A 22,977-nucleotide genomic window follows, 5' to 3' on the forward strand; every position below is an offset into this window, starting at 1 on the left:
ATAAGAGGATCAGCAAATTTCATGGCAAGTCAGGACTCCAGATCTCCATTCTTGTTTTAGATCAGCAACTCAAAGTAATGTCATAAAAGGCAAAGAAACTTGACTTGGTGCATTTTTTTTGTAACATCTAAACAGTTGAAAATATGTCAGGGGCTAGGTCCCCCTTTTGATTAACAAAAATGAGCATTATTTTTTGCATTGGAGCATGCCAAGAATTCTTCACAGCAATGAATAGATAGCAGATGTAATTCTTTGACTCCTGCAAATTATTACTCCACCGATATACAGACCTTCAGTTATGGGGCTGGAAGAAACCTTTATAGAATACAGGTGCAGCGATGTCCCCCCCCGCTTGGCTCCTTTGAGAACGAGGAGCCCCTCCAATGTGGTGTCACAGATCTCAGTGAGTGAATGATGGGCTGATTTCAAATATGGACAGGAGCCAGCAGCAGGAAGGACTGCACAGTTTGGCAGGGGACTGCAGACTTGTGACCACTTTGCATGTTACACCCTAAATATGGGTTCTATGTAACATGGGGGCTGATTTACTAAAGGAAAAAGGCTGTCCACTTTACAAGGGAATTTGTCCCAGAGCTTTGTGAATGAGGTGAAACTCTTGTGACTCTTATCAATCAATCCTGTGCAAGCAAAGACGCTGTGTTTTTTTTTTTTTCTTTTTTTTTTTTTTTTTTTTTTTTTCCCCTTGCATATGATTGGTTATTCTTTTGCAAAGTTAAACATCATGCACTAAAATCTAGGGCAATTTCCTTGCAAAATGCAGCTTCCCTTGCAAGTTCACAACTTTTTTTTTTTCTTTCAGTAGATCAACCCAATGGTCTGAAAGGTGAACTTAATGTTTTTTTTTTTAAATCAGAAATCAATGGTTCCATCGATCAGGGGAGGTTTCTGCAAGTGCATTTTGTTGGAGGAATTGACCATCCTAAACATTTTGGAAATGCTGGCTGCAGTTTCATTATTCATATCATATAAGGGTTTTTTTCACAAATGATTTTTCTCAATGTCTTGAATGAAATCTTACTGTTGCACGTAATAAACATTTGCATGTAGAAAGTAGTCCAGTTTAAGGTGGTTTTCGGTTTATTAAAGATACAGCCATAACAAGCAGATAATTCATTCTGACATTCGAAAACACATTCTTTCAATCTAGTTTTTATGAAACAAATCCTTGTGCATGTATTACAGTTTATTGGCAAATTCTAAAGCAAAACACGGAGGCTGGTAGTGCACAAAATAGATTTCTTCAGTTCTACACCTGGGGTTTGTAATAATGCCGATCATTAACATTGCCGAAGATATTCTCAAAAGTTTTATATTTGATTTAAAAAATATAGAGTAGACTGTGGAGGAGGGAGGGTTTACACCTTTTGATTTTTATTTAATGTTTTATCTCTATAAAATAACCATGGCTGGATTATGTCGATTTTAAACTTGTGGTAAGATGGAGATTTCCCTTGACTAACAAGTAGTCCGTATTAATCTTTCTAAAGTGATTCACTTTTACATTACACCATTGGTGAGTTAACAAGGCTATTTTTACTGTACTGTTCTATTTAATCTGCTACAGGCAAGGCAGAAATTGCTTTCACTTTGGTAAATTGATTCCCATTTTGTCTGTCTGGTACAGTAGCTGTAGTGTTGAATAACAATATCCCTTGGTCTATAAATCAGGCGCCTATCATGAATGCATATTTGAAGTGTTGCTGAGTGATCTTTTTTCATTTGGTATGTTCTGTGAGCAGCCAGGTGATTCCTTTTGATAGCAGGCCCTCTTCTAAAGTAAATGATGTTACTGACCTCTGTGTAACACTGTGTCCTTGTTCCAAATGCATAATATCTCTAATTGGCTTTCATTATGTGTTCTGCTGCTTCTGCTGGGAGATTGTTTGGGTCTCTGCAAACTGATTCTTCAGTATCTAAATTAAATTATGCCTTATTAATTAGCCATTCCAATCAAAGGGGAATAATTGAGCATTCTATTAAACACTGCTTCCTAGCTTGAATATTGATAATATCAAGATATGTTGTCATAAAATACTTCCGTGTAATAAAGCAGCAAGTACCAACCAAGCACAACCTTCATTATGATATGAGAATAAGGTAATGAGGATACATCAGACAAACCTTTCATCAGCAGAGTTTTTCAGTTATTGACTGTTTTCTTTTAAGGCTCATGCATCTGTCAATGTAATAGATTTTATTTTATTGAGTTTTTAAGGGTACATACAAATGGATGTAAATACAGGCATTTGGCCGTATAGCAAAAAAACTGTATTTACAGTGCCTGGAAGCCCCAGTTGTATAGTATTTGTCTATATTGATATATTACAAAACACACTGTGTGCCTCTAATCTCAATGTGGTGTTTGCATTTACAAATGCATGAACATATTTCCCCAAGTGTGAAAATTCAAGGTCTCAAGTGTGAATGGGGAGCAGGTGTGTTTAAATTTGGTGTTATCGCTCTCAATCTCTCATACCAGTCACTGGAAGTTCAACATGGCACCTCATGGCAAAGTACTCTCTAAGGATCTGAAAAAAAGAATTGTTGCTCTACATAAAGATGGCCTAAGCTATAAGAAGATTGCAAAGACCCTGAAGCTGAGCTGCAGCACGGTAGCTAAGACCATACAGCGGTTTAACAGGACAGGTTCCACTCAAAACAGGTCTCACCATGGTCGACCAATGAAGTTGAGTGCACATGCTCAGCGTCCTATCCAGAGGTTGTCTTTGGGAAATAGACGTATGAGTTCTGTCAGCATTGCTGCAGAGGTTGGAGTGGGGGGTCAGCCTGTCAGTGTTCAGACCATACGCCGCACACTGCATCGAATTGGTCTGCATGACTGTCGCCCCAGAAGGAAGCCTCTTCTAAAGATGATGCACAAGAAAGCCCGCAAACAGTTTGCTGAAGACAAACAGACTAAGGACATGGATTACTGGAACCATGTCCTGTGGTCTGATGAGACCAAGATAAACTTATTTTGTTCAAATGGTGTCAAGCGTATGTGGCGACAACCAGGTGAGACTTATAAAGACAAGTGTGTCTTGCCTACAGTCAAGCATGGTGGTGGTAGTGTCATGGTCTTTGGCTGCATGAGTGCTGCTGGCACTGGGGAGCTACTGTTCATTGAGGGAACCTTGAATGCCAGCATGTATTGTGACATACTGAAGCAGAGCATGCTCCCCTCCCTTTGGAGACTGGGCCGCATGGCAGTATTCTAACATAACGACCCCAAACACACCTCCAAGATGACCACTGCCTTGCTAAAGAAGCTGAGGGTAAAGGTGATGGACTGGCCAAGCATGTCTCCAGACCTAAACCCTACTGAGCATCTGTGGGGCATCCTCAAAGGGAAGGTGGAAGAGCACAAGGTCTCTAACATCCACCAGCTCCGTGATGTCGTCATGGAGGAGTGGAAGAGGACTCCAGTGGCAACCTGTGAAGCTCTGGTGAACTACATGCCCAAAAGGGTTAAGGCAGTGCTGAAAAATAATGGTGGCCACACAATATTGACACTTTGGGCCCAATTTGGACATTTTTCACTTAGGGGTGTAATCACTTTTGTTGCCAACAGTTTAGACATTAATGGTTGTGTGTTATTTGGAGCGGACAGCAACTTTTCACTGTTATACAAGCTGTACTTTCACTACTTTACATTGTAGCAAAGTGTCATTTCTTCAGTGTTGTCACATGAAAAGATAGAATAAAATATTTACAGAAATGTGAGGGGTGTACTCACTTGTGAGATACTGTATATTCATATGTAATCACTGTGTACTTTTATTATATACATAGTGTTAAATATACATTTGGATATTGTAAACTTGTATTTGGATACTGTAATTGAGCCTTAACGGTGGTTAGATATCTTTGTATGTTAGGCCAGTGCCAATAACTGTGTTCATTTGATTGGTTTTATGTGTAGTATCACAGGCTGTATAAAAGGATACTTCTCCTGCTATCAGTGCCCAGTCTACAGGCGGGTATGGCAATTTGTGCATTGAAATAATGTATTTATCAAAGTTATTTAAGAGTGGCTCTTTTGCATTGGGTGGATGTATGTACAGTTGTGTTCAAAATAATAGCAGTCAGACATCACTAACCTGATAAATCACTGTTTTTGGTAGAAATGATATTTCTACATGGCAAATAATTTACTAGCAGGTGTAGTAGAGTAATAGAAATCCAACAGACCCAACAGTCATGACATGCATGCTGCAGATTCTGTGTAATTGAATCACTAATTGAAAGGGGCATGTTCAGAATAATAGCAGTGTGGAGTTCTATTAGTGAGGCCATTCATTCTTTGAAAAACAGGTGGCAATTATTGCCCTTATTTAAGGAGGGAAGGCAGCAAATGTTGTACATGCTGGTTACAGTGCATTTCTCTCTGAAATTCTGAGGAAAATGGGTCGTTCCAGACATTGTTCAGAAGAACAGCATAGCTTGATTAAAAAGTTGATTGGAGAGGGGAAAACATATAAAGAAGTGCAGAAAATGATAGGCTGCTCAGCTAAAATGATCGCAAATGCTTTAAAATGGCAACCAAAACCTGAAAGACGTGGAAGAAAGCGAAAAACTACCATTCGAATGGATAGAAGAATAGCCAAAATGGCAAGGACTCAGCCAACAATCAGCTCCAGGAAGATCAAAGAAGGTCTAAAGTTACCTGTGAGTACTGTTACAATTAGAAGACGCCTATGTGAAGCCAAGCTATCTGCAAGAAGCCCCCGCAAAGTCCCACTGTTGAAAAAAAGACGTGCTGAAGAGGTTACAATTTGCCAAAGAGCACATTGACTGGCCTAAAGAGAAATGGCGCAACATTTTGTGGACTGATGAAAGTAAGATTGTTCTTTTTGGGTCTAGTGACCGGAGACAGTTTGTCAGACGACCCCCAAACACTGAATTCAAGCCACAGTACACTGTGAAGACAGTGAAGCATGGTTGCGCAAGCATCATGATATGGGGATGTTTCTCATACTACGGTGTTGGGCCTATTTATCGCATACCAGGGATCATGGATCAGTTTGAATACATCAGAATACTTGAAGAGGTCATGCTGCCTTATGCTGAAGAGGAAATGCCCTTGAAATGGGTGTTCCAACAAGACAACGACCCCAAACACACCAGTAAACGTGCAACATCTTGGTTCCAGACCAACAAGATTGACGTTATGGAGTGGCCAGCCCAATCCCCGGATCTTAATCCAATAGAAAACTTGTGGGGTGACATCAAAAATGCAGTTTCTGAGGCAAAACCAAGAAATAGAGAAGAACTGTGGAATGTAGTCCAATCATCCTGGGCTGGAATACCTGTTCACAGGTGCCAGAAGTTGGTTGACTCCATGCAACACAGATGTACAGCAGTTCTCAGAAACAGTGCTTATACAACTAAATATTAATTAAGTGATTCAAAGGAAAGCAAAATCTTCAAACATTTTTCAGTTTATATAGTGAATGTTTGAGTTTGCAAAGAATACAGACACTGCTATTTTTTTTTGAACAGTCTAATATTCACTTTTCTTCAATTTTTTTTTTTTTTAGAGGAACAACACAAATTTTATATTTTTCTTCATGTTTTGATTTGGAATAGAATGTGTAGTGTTCCCAATGCATTTGTGTGTATGGAAATAAAAGCTATTAGGAGGATTTTGAGCTTTATTCACTTTTTCAACACACTGCTATTATTTTGAACACAACTGTATGTGACGCGATGGATGGGCTCCTGGGCCAGCACCAATATGACACCTAAATTAGATGGAGCAGAGGAGTTTTCGTGGTATGATGTTTGTGGTTTCATCAGAACTATGATAATGTACCATATAATGTACAAAAAAAAAAATATAATGTGAATCTAGTCCTAAAGGTCTTGTTTTATACAGATCTTTTTTTTCCAATATCTCTATTTAAATAAAATCTGAACAGGGTGCAAGGACAGTGCTGAGGTTCAGAGATACTGTATGTGTCTAATTTGGGCTATAACCTTTGTACCTGCCACCTTTACCTAGCCTAGCTGAAGGAAGCAGTTTAAGAAGGTTCTTGGTAAACTGAAAGCTCAGGAACATTTCATTACACAATGTTGGTGCTTTTCTTTTGTGATCAGAAGACAGCCGAGACATTTAAATACACTGAAGCATATTCAAAAAAGGTGAAAGAATATATCACTGTTGGTAGTATAAAGGCAATATTTCTGTGAAAATAATTTATCCTGAAGTCTAAACACTTTCTGCAAACATAAGTGTCCATATAAGGTGAAAGATGAAGACAGCGTTATGTCAAATGTTTAGTGGTTGTTGGGGTCTTGACTGCTGTTCTTATGACTCTGAATTTTTCATTTTAGGGTGTCTGTTTTATATTTACAGCATGTTGTGTTTTGGGGCTTTTCTGATTCTCACATACTGAAAGAAGTGTAGATTGCCAGTAATTGGCCATCATATGGACATTCTGTCATCCGAATCAGAACTAGCTTGGGTAGAGCTGTCTAAATAACGTAACCTTTTCCTTTTCTGAACATGCCATTTGCATGGTTAGATTTTCTGATTTACATCAAAGAAAATGCTTCTATTGTGATCAAAGTCTTATCTAAAATTTCTAATGTGATAGATCACTGAAACACAGTTTGCAATGTTTTGAATTTTAATTTTGGTAGCCCTATAATGTATTAGAAGAAGCAGAAGGTCACAATATACGAAGACAATTATTTTACAATCATATCACAAAAAGCTGTCAGAAGCTTCAAAGCCAAGACAAGCTCAGTGTGATACCAGAACGGACCTTCAGCTTTGCTGCGCTTTTCAAGTTCCTCTACTAAGAAATTTCTTCTTTATTATTCATAAAAGCAGTGATTTCTGTAGTCATGCCTAGGGAGTTAACTTTCTTGCACTTTAATTTCCAGTGTTTTGTGCAGCAGCAGTAATCCATTTTCTTAACTATATGAGATTCCTTCGTTATTAATTCATGATTTGGATATTAAGTTTGCCCTAGACTTTAGTGAGGCAGTTGCAAACATCTAATCTCATGTTTAACTATATGTACAGAGTCTAGTAAACTAAAATTGGATCTCTTTATTTAATTCTGAGCCAAAGCTAGCCTCACAGTTGGAAAAGCTAATTTGTTTCTAAATGATCTCACCCTTTGTCGGTCCCTGTTTCACCTACTATGAGAATCCACTAGTTAGTGCATTGTGGGCAGCCTCCCATTTCACTTCCATGGGAGTAGAACTAGCTGAGGACCAGAAGGTATATAGTGGAATCCTTCTTTAACAGATTACACCTGATGTTAGAACTTCAAGAATTTAGTGCTCTTTCCAATGCACACTGAGATTGTTATAAGTGCACAGTCATTGTCAGCAGCATGCAACCACCTCTGTTTATTACGCATTATTGTGGGTAAATCTCAGTCTTGTCTGTTTGCTTTGAGCTGTATGTGCAAGTCACATGACTTCCGACACAGTTATATACATTATAATCTGTAATGCAAACTTCCCAGGCATGACTTCCTTTTTGAGTATTTAGCCACAGCTGCAGTAGTTTTCAGCCCCTATGCAAGGCAGATTATTGTAGAGCATGTAATTCATAGATACCTGAGAATATTGGTGAGGGTTGTTTTAAAGCAATGTGTACCTTGAAAAATGAATTATATAAGGAAACCCATTGTTTTGAATACTGAAAATCAAGCAAACCACTAAATACTTAGATGACATACAAATAAGGCAGATGACAAACAAATTACCTGCCAAAAGATTTGTATTTCTGTCCATGCAATCCTGTTATTGAAGTATTATTAAACCCAAAGTTCCAAATTCATATAGTTCACCCTCAATATTTCACATTGAAATTATATACAGCATATGTATTACCCATGAAAATAAGCACCCCAAATACCCTTTTAGAACAGTTCAAATACAACAGTCACGTGACATCTTTAAACGGCTTCCCTTTGCACTGTGAGATCTGAAGGTGGAGCAAGGAACAATCCTGTGATGTACCTGGAGATATCATTCAGGATGTGTACAGACTGGTAGTGAGTCTCTCTGCAGGAGCTGTTGCCAGTCATAATGTGGAACACACCCCTCACATGCGGCAGCTAGCAGGAAAAAAAGGGCATCATCCCTGCTAGATCTGCCCTGCTAAATGACGTGTGATCATGTGGTGCAGAGATGAAGGCGAGGAGGGCGTGTCCATTCAAGTGCAGGAACCGCTCCTAACACTAATGCAAAGTGTCTCGTGGAGTAGCTTCCAAAGGGAGATATGAACTAAACTGCTTCCTGTGAGTACACCATCTGAGCATGTGCACCAAGGGTGGAAACCCTATAGCAGGGAAATGGCTGCTATTCAGTTGTCACCAAACATTAGAAATTGCAAAGGAACTGCAGGATCAACTAGCTACTAGCAATGTAAAAAAAGTGTGCAAGTGAAAGCTTCTGCTAAAGGACACAATACCTAGTTTTAAAGATAAATATGCTTAGAAGATTTTTTTCGTTTAATGGCAATTTAACGGTATCCTCGTACCGCACATCTAGAGGAATGCCTGCATTTTGGGCCCCTTTGCACATAGCAGCAGACTGATGAGATCAACCCTCTGATGTGAGCAGGATTATACTTAAATGTTAGCCTACAGCTGAATTCCAAGTATGGCTTTTTTCCATAGTGACATTGGTCCAGCTTGGATTAGCATTCTCTGATTGGATGAGGTGAAGATTGTGATGTTGCTTCCCCAACTGTCCAACTCATCCAATGAAGAGACCACCTTGGATTTACTGAGAAAATGCAAGGCATGCTGTGAATGGCACTCTTCACCAGGGTAGTTACTTGCAACAAAACCTGGAAGACAGCGGCTATCCCTGTGTTAGTGCGAATTACTACAGTGATGATTCACTTCCAAAGGCATCCCACAGGTATGACATATGCATACTTACATTGTCCTGGAATGTAACTATGCACAAAAGCCATACCTGGAATTCAGCTTTAACAGTCTTACTCGAATGGGTAGTGTAACACAGAAGTGAAAACCCTTGACCTTGTGGTGACAACAGTGGTTGAAGTTTAACAAGTCTTTCCTATATTAACAAATTGTTGGGCAGTTAATTACAAGTTCAGTCAATCTAAACTCTGATCCTACAAAGTCGAAATCACATGGCCAAATGCTGAGACCTTTACCACTATAGTCAACTTTGAGTATTTGCCTTTTCTTGGAGGAAAAAAATTCCAATCCCTTCTAGACTGTTATTCAGGACTTAGGTTAACATTCAAATATAGGTCCATTTAAATGAAATTTGCTAAAAGCTGTTGTTTGGAGTTCAAACAAAAATCACAGCGTTCCATTGTACTGTACTAGTATGTTGCAGTATACAGTTGTGTTCAAAATAATAGCAGTGTGTTGAAAAAAGTGAATAAAGCTCAAAATCCTTGTAATAGTTTTTATTTCCATACACACAAATGCATTGGGAACACTACACATTCTATTCCAAATCAAAACATGAAGAAAAATATATCATATTTGTGTTGTTCCTCTAAAAAAAAATTGAAGAAAAGTGAATATTAGACTGTTCAAAATAATAGCAGTGTTTGTATTCTTCTTTACAAACTCAAACATTCACTATATAAACTGAAAAATGTTTGAAGATTTTGCTTCCCTTTGAATCACTTAATGAATATTTAGTTGTATAAGCACTGTTTCTGAGAACTGCTGTACATCTGTGTTGCATGGAGTCAACCCACTTCTGGCACCTGTGAACAGGTATTCCAGCCCAGGATGATTGGACTACATTCCACAGTTCTTCTCTATTTCTTGGTTTTGCCTCAGAAACTGCATTTTTGATGTCACCCCACAAGTTTTCTATTGGATTAAGATCCGGGGATTGGGCTGGCCACTCCATAACGTCAATCTTGTTGGTCTGGAACCAAGATGTTGCACGTTTACTGGTGTGTTTGGGGTCGTTGTCTTGTTGGAACACCCATTTCAAGGGCATTTCCTCTTCAGCATAAGGCAGCATGACCTCTTCAAGTATTCTGATGTATTCAAACTGATCCATGATCCCTGGTATGCGATAAATAGGCCCAACACCGTAGTATGAGAAACATCCCCATATCATGATGCTTGCGCAACCATGCTTCACTGTCTTCACAGTATACTGTGGCTTGAATTCAGTGTTTGGGGTCGTCTGACAAACTGTCTCCGACCACTTGACCCATAAAGAACAATCTTACTTTCATCAGTCCACAAAATGTTGCGCCATTTCTCTTTAGGCCAGTCAATGTGCTCTTTGGCAAATTGTAACTTCTTCAGAACATGTCTTTTTTTCAACAGTGGGACTTTGCGGGGGCTTCTTGCAGATAACTTGGCTTCACATAGGCGTCTTCTAATTGTAACAGTACTCACAGGTCATTTTAGACCTTCTTTGATCTTCCTGGAGCTGATTGTTGGCTGAGTCCTTACCATTTTGGCTATTCTTCTATCCATTCAAATGGTAGTTTTTCGCTTTCTTCCACGTCTTTCAGGTTTTGGTTGCCATTTTAAAGCATTTGCGATCATTTTAGCTGAGCAGCCTATCATTTTCTGCACTTCTTTATGTTTTCCCCTCTCCAATCAACTTTTTAATCAAGGTACGCTGTTCTTCTGAACAATGTCTGGAACAACCTATTTTCCTCAGAATTTCAGAGAGCAATGCACTGTAACCAGCATGTACAACATTTGCTGCCTTCCTTCTTTAAATAAGGGCAATAATTGCCACCTGTTTTTCAAAGATTGAATGACCTCACTAATAGAACTCCACACTGCTATTATTTTGAACATGCCCCTTTCAATTAGTGATTCAATTAAACAGAATCAGCAGCATGCATGTCATGACTGTTGGGTCTGTTGGATTTCTATTACTCTACTACACCTGCTAGTAAATTATTTGCCATGTAGAAATATTATTTCTACCAAAAACAGTGATTGATCAGGTTAGTGATGTCTGACTGCTATTATTTTGAACACAACTGTAAATGGATTGGCCTTTTTGTAATTTATTTCATACATCTTGGTCCTGCCAGGTTTGATACTGAAGCACATCATATACTTGTAATGGTCTTTTTTTTTCATGGTAGGAGTTGGTTCTTTACCTCACATGGCAATACACTTTGTATAGCACAATGTGTAATTTATTTGGCTGATTTGACTGCTTCATTACTAATTGCATTGTTGATGACTGACATGCACAAGCAATTTAATTAGCTTGGCTTATAACTGTAACGTCAAACACGTCTGACAAAGAACAGACTTTTCATCTAAGTGCAGCTGAAATAATAAACTTTCCAATGTCTGTCTGCAAAATGTGTATATCTAAATATAAATTGTATGCTTTATTGATTGAAAAAGAAGACGACCTGGATGTTTAAGTGTTTTAGCCTTCTGGGCAAACTTTCTGTGTATGGTCCCGAGGTGACCCTTAGCATGTGTGTATTTATAGTGGACATTCCAGCACTTCACATGTCCGTCAGAAAGGTCACCAATTAGACCATTAACTAAACGCATATGTATTTGTAAGCTAACCTTGAGTGTTGTCTACATTATAGTCTTTATGACAAACTATTGGTCATAAGATACGTAAACCAAAAGGAATATTGCTGGCTTTACAGCAGTCTTTTGTTTCTTTGGAAAAGAATGAAAGATCCCCTAAGTACCTTAGATCCTCACCTAGGCACTGGTTAAGTCACTCAAGACAAGACAGGGCTGAATGCTGCACCATAGCTCTTCTGTATTCAGATGCATTGGGTATTTGTTTGGCAGCTGCAAAAGAGGAAGGAACCATGGAAGGGTGCTGTGAAAGTTGAGTATAACTTGGTCAGAGGTGGGCTTTAAAGGGACTTTGTCACCCTTCCCCCTAGGTATTTATAGCTATTGTGCTACACAGAAACAGAATCAGAAAAATAAAATGTTTTGTGTGCAGTATAATAATCACACTTTTTGGATCTGTCATGGGAGGAAGCCCTAAGTTGCTCAATCATCCACTTGAAGAATGCACTGTTTTAACCGACCCTAAGAGTTTGATTTAGTAAGGTCAAATAGGCTGTGTGCTTTGCAGTAGAATTTGCACTTTGCAAGAGCATTTCCCTTTTAGCTTAAGGAATGTAGGGAAACGCTGCAACTACATTATCCAATCGTTTGCAAGCAAAAATAATTTTTATTTATTTTTCTTGCACATGATTGGATGTTCTTTGCAACGTGAATTTTACACCATGTTCAGTAAGCTAATGGAAGATTTCTCCTGCAAAGTGAGCAGCCCATGTGCCTTGCTGTTAAATGAACCCCTTAGACTTGCATTGTGTGAAGGAGACATACATTACAACTAAGGTAATGTACTGCGTAATCAAAAGCAAAGCTTAAAGTATAACTAAAGACAAAACTTCTTTTTTAGTTTTGGATAAAGTGGAGAGGGATTAGAACACTTATCAGTTTTTATTGCTGTTTGTGCCCCAGTTAAGGAGATTCACCTACTCCGCTCAATTTCATTAAGGACACTAGTTCTGGTGACCTGGGGGTCCCTAAGGAATTCCCTTAATTTACAGGGACTTTCTCTCACTTCCTGTTTTGGCTATGGGATAGGAAGTGAAGGGAAATCTCCACATTGGGAAACAGATGGCAAAAAAAAAATCTGACAGAGGTTATAACCCTCCCTTACTCTATCCAAAATGAAGAAAAAATACCCTATAGTTCTACTTTTAATTATGCAAAAAGCTGACCCCCAACCCCTGCATATAGATATACAAACCTTGTTAACAAAAACAAATCGCTAAATATAGTACAGTAAAAGTATGCCTGGGCTTAGAGAAATACAGGGCTGCTATTGCTGACCATCTTCTGAAAATACTAGTGAGTTGGCTATTGTACTGATCCAATGGTTTTAGTATTATCAGAGTCTCTGAATCAGGACAGGTGTGGAAGTCAGAAAAAAGTCTGAATTGCAGACTTGCATACTTGTTTTTGACTAATTGTATTGGAAGCAGTTTGATCAGTATGACAATCAGGCACATAGCACTTTCAGAAGGAGCGGTTTTCTATTACATTACTTAGGTTTCGAAACCTTCAATGGATGCTTTTTAAAATGTTTGTATTTTTGTTATGTTGACTTGTTAACCGCTTCTGCACCGCTCCTATAGCAGAAATACTGCTACAGGGCTGCACGGGAGTGCAAAATCACGTGTGTGTATGTATGTATGTGTATGTGTGTGTGTGTGTGTGTGTATGTGTGTGTATATATATATATATATATATATATATATATATATATATATATATATATATATATATGTATATATATGTGTGTGTGTATATGCCAAAGTCCCGCAGTCCTGCTATAAGTTGCTGATTGCCACCATTACTAGTAAAAAAAAAAAAAAAAAGAAATTCCAGTATATATATATATATATCGCCATAACGCTATAACTTTCGCAAAAACTAATTAAATTTACACATATTGGGATTTGTTTATCAAAGACATGTAGCAGGATACATTTTAGTCTAAATTTATGACTAAATTTGATTTTTAAATTTTTTTTTATTGGACATGTGTAATAGCAAAATATTCTTTGTTTTTTTTTCTCAATCATCTGTCTTTTTTTTGTTTATAGCACAAAAAAATAAAAACCGCACAGCCAATCAAATACCACCGAAAGAAAGCTCTATATTTATGGGGGAAAAAAACGTAAATTTAATTTGGGTGCAAAGTTGCATGACCACGCAATTGTCAAAGTAACGCAGCGCTGTATCGCAAAAAATGGTCTGGTTTGAAAGTAGAGGTAAATCCTCCGGAGGGCAAGTGGTTAACCAGCATAAGATGCACGCAACCCATATACAATATGTAGAAATGAATCTCTTTTTTCTATACCTTGAGTTTGTTGTTTACCTATACTGTAATTCCCAACAGAACACTTTTCCGAAACTGGTTTATTATTTTATACATTTGAAAGTTTTGGTTTTGTTTGGCATTTTATGAGCAACTCTGGGGTTTATTTACTAAAGCTCGTTCACTCAAAATCTTGTGCACCTGTGCATGGTAGTCAATTAGCTTTGCTTTAGCAGTGAAACCTGTAAGCTGATTGGTTTCTATACAGAAGTGCACGAGATTCTGAGTGAATGAGCTTTAGTAAATAAACCCCTTTTGTGTTGTAATATTGAAATGCCTTTTAAGCTTGTGCATAACTTCCATTTATACATTAATATTAGAGTGCCTCAATACAGATTTGGAGAAAGGACTAAAGCACTTGACTGCAATGGCAAGTGGAACGCAGAGGCTGACAGATCCCCTTTCCTATGCATTCCTCTTGCCACTGCTTATCGGTGGAAAGAGGTCAGAGTGTAGACAAGCTGCAGCTATGAATCAAAGCTAGTGGCAGGTTGATTCTCATAACTGTGGTTAGAAAGATTGGGCAAATTCTGTATGTATTTTGCCCCAACACATCACACTGTTGACTTTTTTGTGTGAAATTTATTGAAATGTCACAAATTACATTTGATTTTGTTCTGTTGGCCGTTGTGTGATGCAGGGATTTATACTTCTATATCACAACACTCAAACCTATAATATCCCAGAAAAGTGATCTACCTTCACCCTTGAAGGCCAACTTAACAATATATATGTGACTTTTCTATGAGCAAATACATCAAATCAAATGAAATAAAACCAAAAGATTATATGAAAATTATAAAATTATAAAAATTATATAAAATAAAATAATGTCCAAAGTCCCACCGTGTCCAAAATTAAAATCAAAAATCCCAAAAAAATAATCCTCACAAGTGTAACACAAAACTTAAACTTTTCCTTCTTCTTTCATCACAAAAACCTTCTTAATACCCGAAAATCCTGATATTCGTGTACCTCAAAAAGGAAAAAAAAAACTCGACATAGTGTCATACCTTAAATAATAAAACACACGTGCCACTCACTGTGCAGCATGCAAAATAAACGTGTATACTCAAACCAAGTGTCAAAACACATACAAATAAGTGAAATGACAATGTGAGTGAAAGCACATTCACATAGGATATGCAATGCAATGTGTAAAACCACTTCACAAATCACACTGACAGTGTATAACACAACACCCTATATATAAAAAGGTGATAACCAAAACCCAGATCACCACTCTCCAACTCTAATATGGATGGGTAATTACCCTATAGCAGAAACAGCAGGGCAGATTAACCACTCTGGGTTACACTCTCCTCTTATTGATTTTCTCCAAATACTAGGGTCACTTCTTCCACTTTCCTCCAGAAAACCAGTCACAAATATAAAAGATATTCTTCTTTATTGGTAACTCACATAACAATTCCGTGGTAACAGCTCCTCCTCACAAGCAGTGTCCACATGGACAGGTTCAGGGAAACATAAACCGCATGTTCCCACTTCCAAGATGGCCGCGATCGCACTTCCGGTCAACGTCGATGCGTATGACGTCACGTGTGCCTGACGCGTTTCGTCACTTCCTTTGACTTTTTCAGAAGGGATTGCATTGCACCATGCTGCACTGAACTGCATGCTGTACTTTTTTTTTTTTTTTTCTCGCACACTGCTATAGCATGGTGGTGTGAACTGGCCTGATAGGAAAGGGGCTTTTTGCCTTATTTTCCATTGGAGCTGCACAGGGCAAGCCTACCCATTACAGTGCACCTGGGGTGAATGGGACCTTTAATCTTTCACTGGTTACTCATGATTTACTTTAAAGAAATAGATATTCATAAAATGTGTCAAACACCACTTTCCTCACTGCCTTAAAATGTCTGATGGAAAGAAAATCCCTTTTTACTTATTGGAACCTAGATGGGATGCAAGTTGGAGACAACTTGGCTTATGAAATACTTGTATGAAATACGCATTACAAATTGGGGCTGACTTTTTTCAAACTTGTAATCTAACTTGTTGATTGAGTAATACCTCATACAAGGTTTGTTTTCACGAAAATGTATGTAGCCATTGCAGATGTGATTGTTTGCGAAGTATTCAGTTTAGATTAGTTGAACAGAAAAACTGGGGAAAGTTCACCACATATGCAGCATGGTAGAATGTTCCATTGGTGGAATGGTTTTTACTGGAAACAAGCACTTTGCCTGTCTTGCAAAAAAATAAAAGCTGTGGAGGAGCAGCCAGAGAGAATAGGTCTTACTGATACTTTAGGTTTACAGTGCAGGTAACGGTAAAAGGTGAAACGTGAATATTTCCATCAGTCTTTTTTTTGCGCTTGCTCCAGCATTCCTAAATCAGCACCATTATCCAGTCACCTGTAATGAAGGACTACATCTTATAATGTTAGCTGAAAATGTTCAATGCCACCTGTCATAATAGTTGCTTCATTTTTGTTTTGCTAAATTGTTTTTATGAACATTTGAAGAGCATGCGTTGTTTTTCTTCAGCAAAATAAATGCCATCTGCTTCAGTTTTCCTTCCTGTCATTGAAAAAATATAAATGAATATTTTCACTACTTATTGTATTGTTGGTGGTGGACATGCTGCTGACCCCATCTAACTTTTCCCTTAATCCCTGTTATAGTGTTCTTCACTGTGCTGTTCCAACTGGAGCCACACATACATCCTTCCAAAAGTTTCCTCTTCTCCCTGACCATGCATGCTTCAACCATAATCATTCCTATAGGAGCTGTTCTCATGGCGGCTCTTCTCATAGGGGTCCTGCAGCCTAGAGATAGGCTTTAACAAAAGTTTGACTATGCAGTCTACACTAATAAATAATAGCCCCACAACACTCCAGGGCTCCGTTCATGGCAGTGGGTAGCTGTTGCTTTTTTTTCCCAGTTGTTCCCTATACTTTGTTTTTTGGATTTTTTTTTTTTTTTTCTCTCCCATCTTTCCCCTTACTTTTCTCCCTGAACACCCCCAATCCAGTTCCTATTGCCTCTCCCTTTCTCTATCCACATCAACACATCCATATAAAAACTGTCCATGTCTTGAGCCCAGGCACAGCTTTGGGAATTTGGTGGTTGGCATCTTAACATAGTTCATGCAGTACTTGTTTTCAGTGCCCACCACTGCAGCTCAGTGGTGTGAACTGGCTTCATAGCAAATAAGGCAAATTGTGCTCCATGCATCGCAATGAAATGATGAGAATAGTTTAAACAGTGTGATCCAGCAGGATAAGCACATTGTTGCTCTTCCTCCCAGCACACACCAGACTATTTTCATATTGGTAATCCTTGATACAGATTTTTTGTTTGCTTTGTAAATGTACATGAGATACATTTTCATGCTTGGCATTTTCTTTCTTGTTCTGCTAAATACGATTGTATTACATGCTGCTTTCCCTGTGGGCTTCGTCTGGCAGACTAATGTGAAATAGTCTCTATAGATTTTGGCTATACAGTTTAATTTCAATTCTGTTATACAGAAATCTAAAATGTATATATTGTATATGGAAGTTTCATGGTTTGCTGCTTTGGCCAGTGGAAAGAAATTTATCTCCAGAAAACAATAAGCACTCTTCAAGTCAGCCAGCCAATCTATTTCAAGACACCCTTGCTGACATGTACTCCTATCCAGTCTTTACAGACACCAAAGTTCTAAATTCAAAAACAAAATTTCATATAGTGCAACTTACCAGATTTTAGATGTGACGGCATTAGTTTTTTTTTTCACCTTGTGGTTTGCCTGTAGCACTTTTCTGTCCTGGACCGACAACACACACTCACTATCTTGTGCCCAATGGATGGGTAAAATGGTCACTCAAGGATCCTTATTTGGATTACCAGCCCTTTCCTCTCTCCTCATCACTGGTACACAAGTCCTCATGCACACTAGACGATTTTACAGCAGGTGTTTTTGGCTTTTGACGTTTTTTTTTCTACAGCCAGTAAACTCCCCAACATGTTATCCTATGTGTCCATGCACATAGACTGTAATCAACGTTTTTTTGGCTGGAAAGAAAACGCAGAACTAGTGGATTTCTAGAGGTGTTTTTTAGTTGTAAAAACGCTCTAACGCTGATAAACACGGTAAATTGCGGCAAACCGGCGTTTTTTGGACTTTTTTTGAGCAAAAAAAAATTATTACTTTTTTGGTAAAAATAAAAACATGAAAAAGCGCCGCTAAACACTAATGCAAAACCGCTGACTTTATACAGCTAAAATTACCAGCCTTATTAAAATGCCCAGTGTGCATAGAGCCTAAAGGGGTGTTGCTTTGTTGAGGATAGCTGAGAGAGCTGAAAACAGGTCAGTGCACAGAAAAGTACAAGAACACTGCATTTCTGGCAGGATCAACCTGAATTTCTCTACTTGTAAAACAAATTGTGTAAATGTGGTGGCTGCATTAGTTTCCTTTTGTTGGAATACGGAGAAGTAAGCTGCAAAAAATTTAAATACAGTATTTGTTTGTTCTTTGGTATAGATATACAATATATACTTTACAAAGTACATTTGTAAACTCAGAATTGCTCCATGAGAACAGTATGTTTTATGAACTGCTACTGGGAACTTTGTATGATTACTAATGTTATTTTGATTTTATTGCAGATTGGAACCTATAAACTAGAAACATTGGATATATCCATTCATGTGGCTGCATTTTTTTCACTAGTAACTGCCTCTAAACGTAAGTTGTTGTTCTTCATTTTTTTTTTTTAAATCCTTTTTACTAAATCTTTCATTGTCCTTCCATATTTTCAAGACTGAACGCTATTAGACAGACATGCTAATGCCATTCTCTTATCAGCTGTACTGTGTAGTTCATTCATAGTGTTTTAAACCCTTGTTTTAATTTATACATTGTAATTCTATATATACATAGTTCCTGATATTTGTGTTTTAGGCAGGTTTTGCTGCCACCGAATAGTGCTGCAGAGCGATTTTGTACTTTTTACTGTTCCTCTCTGTTTATGCATGTCTCTGATGAGACTGACCGGATAGGCTCTCTATGGAGCTAATTCAAATTTTAGCTGTCGTGAGTTTTGATGTTGGCTGTATACCAAATATGTGGATCATCCTCCTTTATTATTTACATATGAGTATGTGTAACACTAGGCAGGTGAAAGAGTTATCTCTTTAAAGTGAAAGTTGCCCCATGGCAAGCATTTTCATGTTGCTCTTGATAGAACTTCTTGTTTTGAATTTTGGTCATTAACTGTGTCAGTTTCTGATCTAATGTGCTACAAAACTGTAAAGAAGTAGGAATATACAGTTTTCAAGAGTTTTAGAGACCGGATATTTGCAAGTAATCACCGTCAAAGTATGTGTTGGCTGGCTAAGCATTGGATATTGCCAATGGGTTGATAATTTAGCAACCCTTCATTTACAGTTCCCGTACTTTTTGTTCTCAGCCCCTTTTTAGTCAGTGAGTAAGTTCATTCTGCTTTGTGGCCATGAGATAAGAGGAGCACAGAAAGGCAGGCCACAGACTGTGCATAAAACACCTAAATGTTGCTTGCCTTTAAAGGAACCTTGGATTTTTGGGGTACTAGGTTATTTGTTAAAGTGTGGATCGAAATCTGGAGGTGCCTATTCTATAATCTTGTCACCGGTTTGGTGTATTACAAGGCCGAAGGTTTGCTTAAATGTCAACCAGATAAAGCTCATCAACAATATTACCTGTATATGTTTAAGATTTTACAATTGCTGGAAAAACACTGTAACTGGAGTTGGGACTCGCTGATCTAGTGTAGCTTTTATATACAACTATTGTCTTACAGCTTGATGTCAGATAGGATATAGTGTGCACAATGAGGACTAATCTCTAAGTTTTACATCACCATTTGCGTATGGCATGAGCCCTATTCTTTGTGACATAATCAAGTCTAAGGTTGTTTCCGAAATTCTAATAGTACATTTCAAAACAGAACACAAAACTAGCATACAATTACTGAGATCATCAACCCTGTGTGTTATGCAGTAAATGTTAGTACAAGTATCTCAACCGCAGTATGTAGTAAGCTGTATCCTGCTAATTTTCTTGAAGTATGCCAGTGATGGTGTATCATTAACATTACAATTTCTTTGCAATCGCCTTGTCTAATTAGGGTTAGGAAGATCATTAGACTATCAATGTTTATGGTTTTCTTTAATAAACCCTTGGTGTTTTAAAGATGATTAAATAATGAAATGCCCTGCAGCAATATTTCTAAACGCTGCCTTGTTGTTCTTGTGCTTTAAAATTTTACCCTGTTTATATGCATTGTGTTAACTATACACATACTTGCAGTTTCCCCTGCTCCCGAAGTTGCAAATGTTTTCAATGGTAAACTTCAAGCATTATTCATGTTTTATGTTAACTGCTGGCTTTTTATATGTTTGAGATGTTTGGGAAGCCCTCATAATGGCTACAATACATTTGCAGACCTGGGAACTCAAACACAACTATGTCACTAATAAAGTCTTTGGGAGATCGAAGTAAATACTGGATTTTTCTTCTACCAAAAAGTGAAATATCAATTTTAGGTGAAACGGCCATTTAATTTGTTAGGATAGGTTGGTGTTAGTAACTCTTCTTCCTTTTTTTTTGTCCAGTAATTTTGAGCCAGGCTTTTAATGGGCTGGACTGGACCAAATAGACACGGATAGCACAAATGAAATCTGGACAGAAATCCAGATTATAAAGGAATGAAGCAAAAGTCTTGTCTTGATACGCAGATTTATTTATTATTATTATTTCAGGTACTTGTATAGCGCCGTCAATTTACGCAGCACTTTACACCTATATATTGTACATTCACATCAGTCCCTTACCCTCAAGGGGTGTACAATCTAAGGTCCTTAACTTACATTCATACATACGCATATTAGGGCCAATTTAGACAGGATCCAATTCACCTACCAGCATGTCTTTGGAGTGTGGAAGGAAACCGGAGTTACCGGAGGAAACCCATGCAGGCACAGGGAGAACATGCAAACTCCAGGCAGATGGTGCCGTGGCTGGGATTCGAACCAACGACCCTAGTACTGCCAGGTGGAAGTGCTAACCATTTAGTCACTGTGCTGTCCAGATCTGATTAAACCATCACCCCATAAAGATTCAGTTATTTGCATTTAAAGGGTTGGTTAATTTACACCCTGTAGCAGATGCACTTTTGTTAGTGCTTTGAAGGTACAAAGAATCTGTTCTTCTGTTAGTGTAGCAACCTTACAGCCAAACTCCAGCCAAAGCTATTTTTTATTTTGACTAAGAGGTAGGGGTAGAAGCGCTGTTGGAGAAAAGACAACAATAAAACCTTAATTGGACACGTTTCCTCTGAAGAGAAGATAATTTGAGAAATCTATTTAATCACTTGCTGTCCGGGGCAACTTTGTCTTTTTTTTTTTTTCTTTTTTTTTACACGTTAAAATCTGCAATTTTTTGCTAAAAAAAAAAAAAAACTTGCAATCCCCAAAACTATATTTTCTGAAAGCAGAACCCCTGGAGATTAAAATGGTGGTTTTTGCAATTTTTTTCAAGTTGCATAATATGTGAGCAGCTGTTTATCAAACATAAAATTTCAGGAAAAAGTACACCTAAATGAATTAGTACCAAAAATTGCACATTTACAGGTTATCAATTTACAATTAAACTTGAGTTCTGGCACTAGAATTATTGCTCTGACGCTGGCATTTGGAGCAGTACCTTACATGTGCGATGCAATCACTGTATACTGTACATGCTTGTCAGACTTACGTGCATGTTTGCATTTACACGTATGGGGGGGGGAGGGACAAGGGGGCTTTAAAGGATAAGTTCACAATTTGGACCATATTACATGTTCCACCTGTATTTCAGGTGTTGCATGTAATATGTTCCAGCTCCGATAGCCAGTACCCCCAATCCCCCCCCCCCTTCCCATTGTGACAGCGGGCGAGGGATCTTCTCCCTGCACCCGCTGTCACAGTTCAAAAACCGCTTCAGCCACATGGCCACATCATTCACAGTTTCTTGTGAATGCATTAACTACAACTGCCATCAGCCATTACAGCTGACAGCTCGTAGTTCTGGATGAACTGCAAGGTCGCTGATGAGCGGTCTCGTAGTTCATTCAGCTTGTAAACAGTTAGCCCATATGAAGGTACAGGCTGAAAGCTGCAGGGCTTGTCTGCAGGAGTTTGCATTGCACCTCAGATCTACTGATCACAGGTGCAAGGCTTTCCAGGCTCCTTAGGGAAAAAATAATAAATGCACATTTTTTTTCCTGTGTGTGTGTGTGTGTGTGTGTGTGTGTGTGTGTGTGTGTGTGTGTGTGTATATATATATGTATGTGTGTGTGGGGATCGAAAGTTTGGGCACCCCAGCTAAAAATTTGTATTAATGTGCATAAAGAAGCCAAGGAAAGATGGAACAATCTCCAAAAGGCATCAAATTACAGATTAGACATTCTTATCATATGTCAACAAAAGTTAGATTTTATTTCCATCATTTACACTTTCAAAATAACAGAAAACAAAAAAATGGCATCTGAAAAAGTTTGGCCACCCTGCAGAATTTATAGCATGCACTGCCCCCTTTGCCAAGCTGAGACACTGCCAGTGTCATGGATTGTTCTCAATCATCGTCTGGGAAGACCAGGTTATGTCAAGCTCAAAGGTTTTAAATGCCCAGAATCATCTGACCTTGCCCAAACAATCAGCACCATGGGTTCTTCTAAGCAGTTGTCTAGAAAACTGAAACTGAAAATAGTTGACGCTCACAAAGCTGGAGAAGGCTGTAAGAAGATAGCAAAGCGTTTTCAGATGTCAATATCCTCTGTTCGGAATGTAATTAAGAAATGGCAGTCATCAGGAACAGTGGAAGTTAAAGCAAGATCTGGAAGACCAAGAAAAATATCAGACAGAACAGCTCGCAGGATTGTGAGAAAAACAATTCAAAACCCACGTATGACTGCACGATCCCTCCAGAAAGATCTGGCAGACACTGGAGTTGTGGTACACTATTCCACTATAAAGAGATACTTGTACAAATATGGTCTTCATGGAAGAGTCATCAGAAGAAAACCTCTTCTACGTCCTCACC

At 38.3% G+C, this 22,977-nt stretch overlaps 1 protein-coding gene across 2 annotated transcripts in view; it reads left to right on the plus strand.

Annotated features, from left to right (window-relative positions):
• Positions 1-22,977, plus strand: part of PLXNB2 (plexin B2) — a 280,669-nt gene that overhangs the window by 55,008 nt on the left and 202,684 nt on the right. For both annotated transcript variants that reach the window (XM_089684488.1, XM_089684490.1), the window contains exon 2: positions 18,525-18,603. The gene's annotated coding sequence lies outside the window, so the exon portion shown is untranslated. The remainder of the gene's footprint in view (positions 1-18,524; positions 18,604-22,977) is intronic.

Source organism: Staurois parvus, unplaced genomic scaffold (genome assembly GCF_062004578.1).
Source record: "Staurois parvus isolate SC_StPar_1 unplaced genomic scaffold, SC_StPar_1.0 ptg000019l, whole genome shotgun sequence".
NCBI classification, from domain to species: Eukaryota; Metazoa; Chordata; class Amphibia; order Anura; family Ranidae; genus Staurois; species Staurois parvus.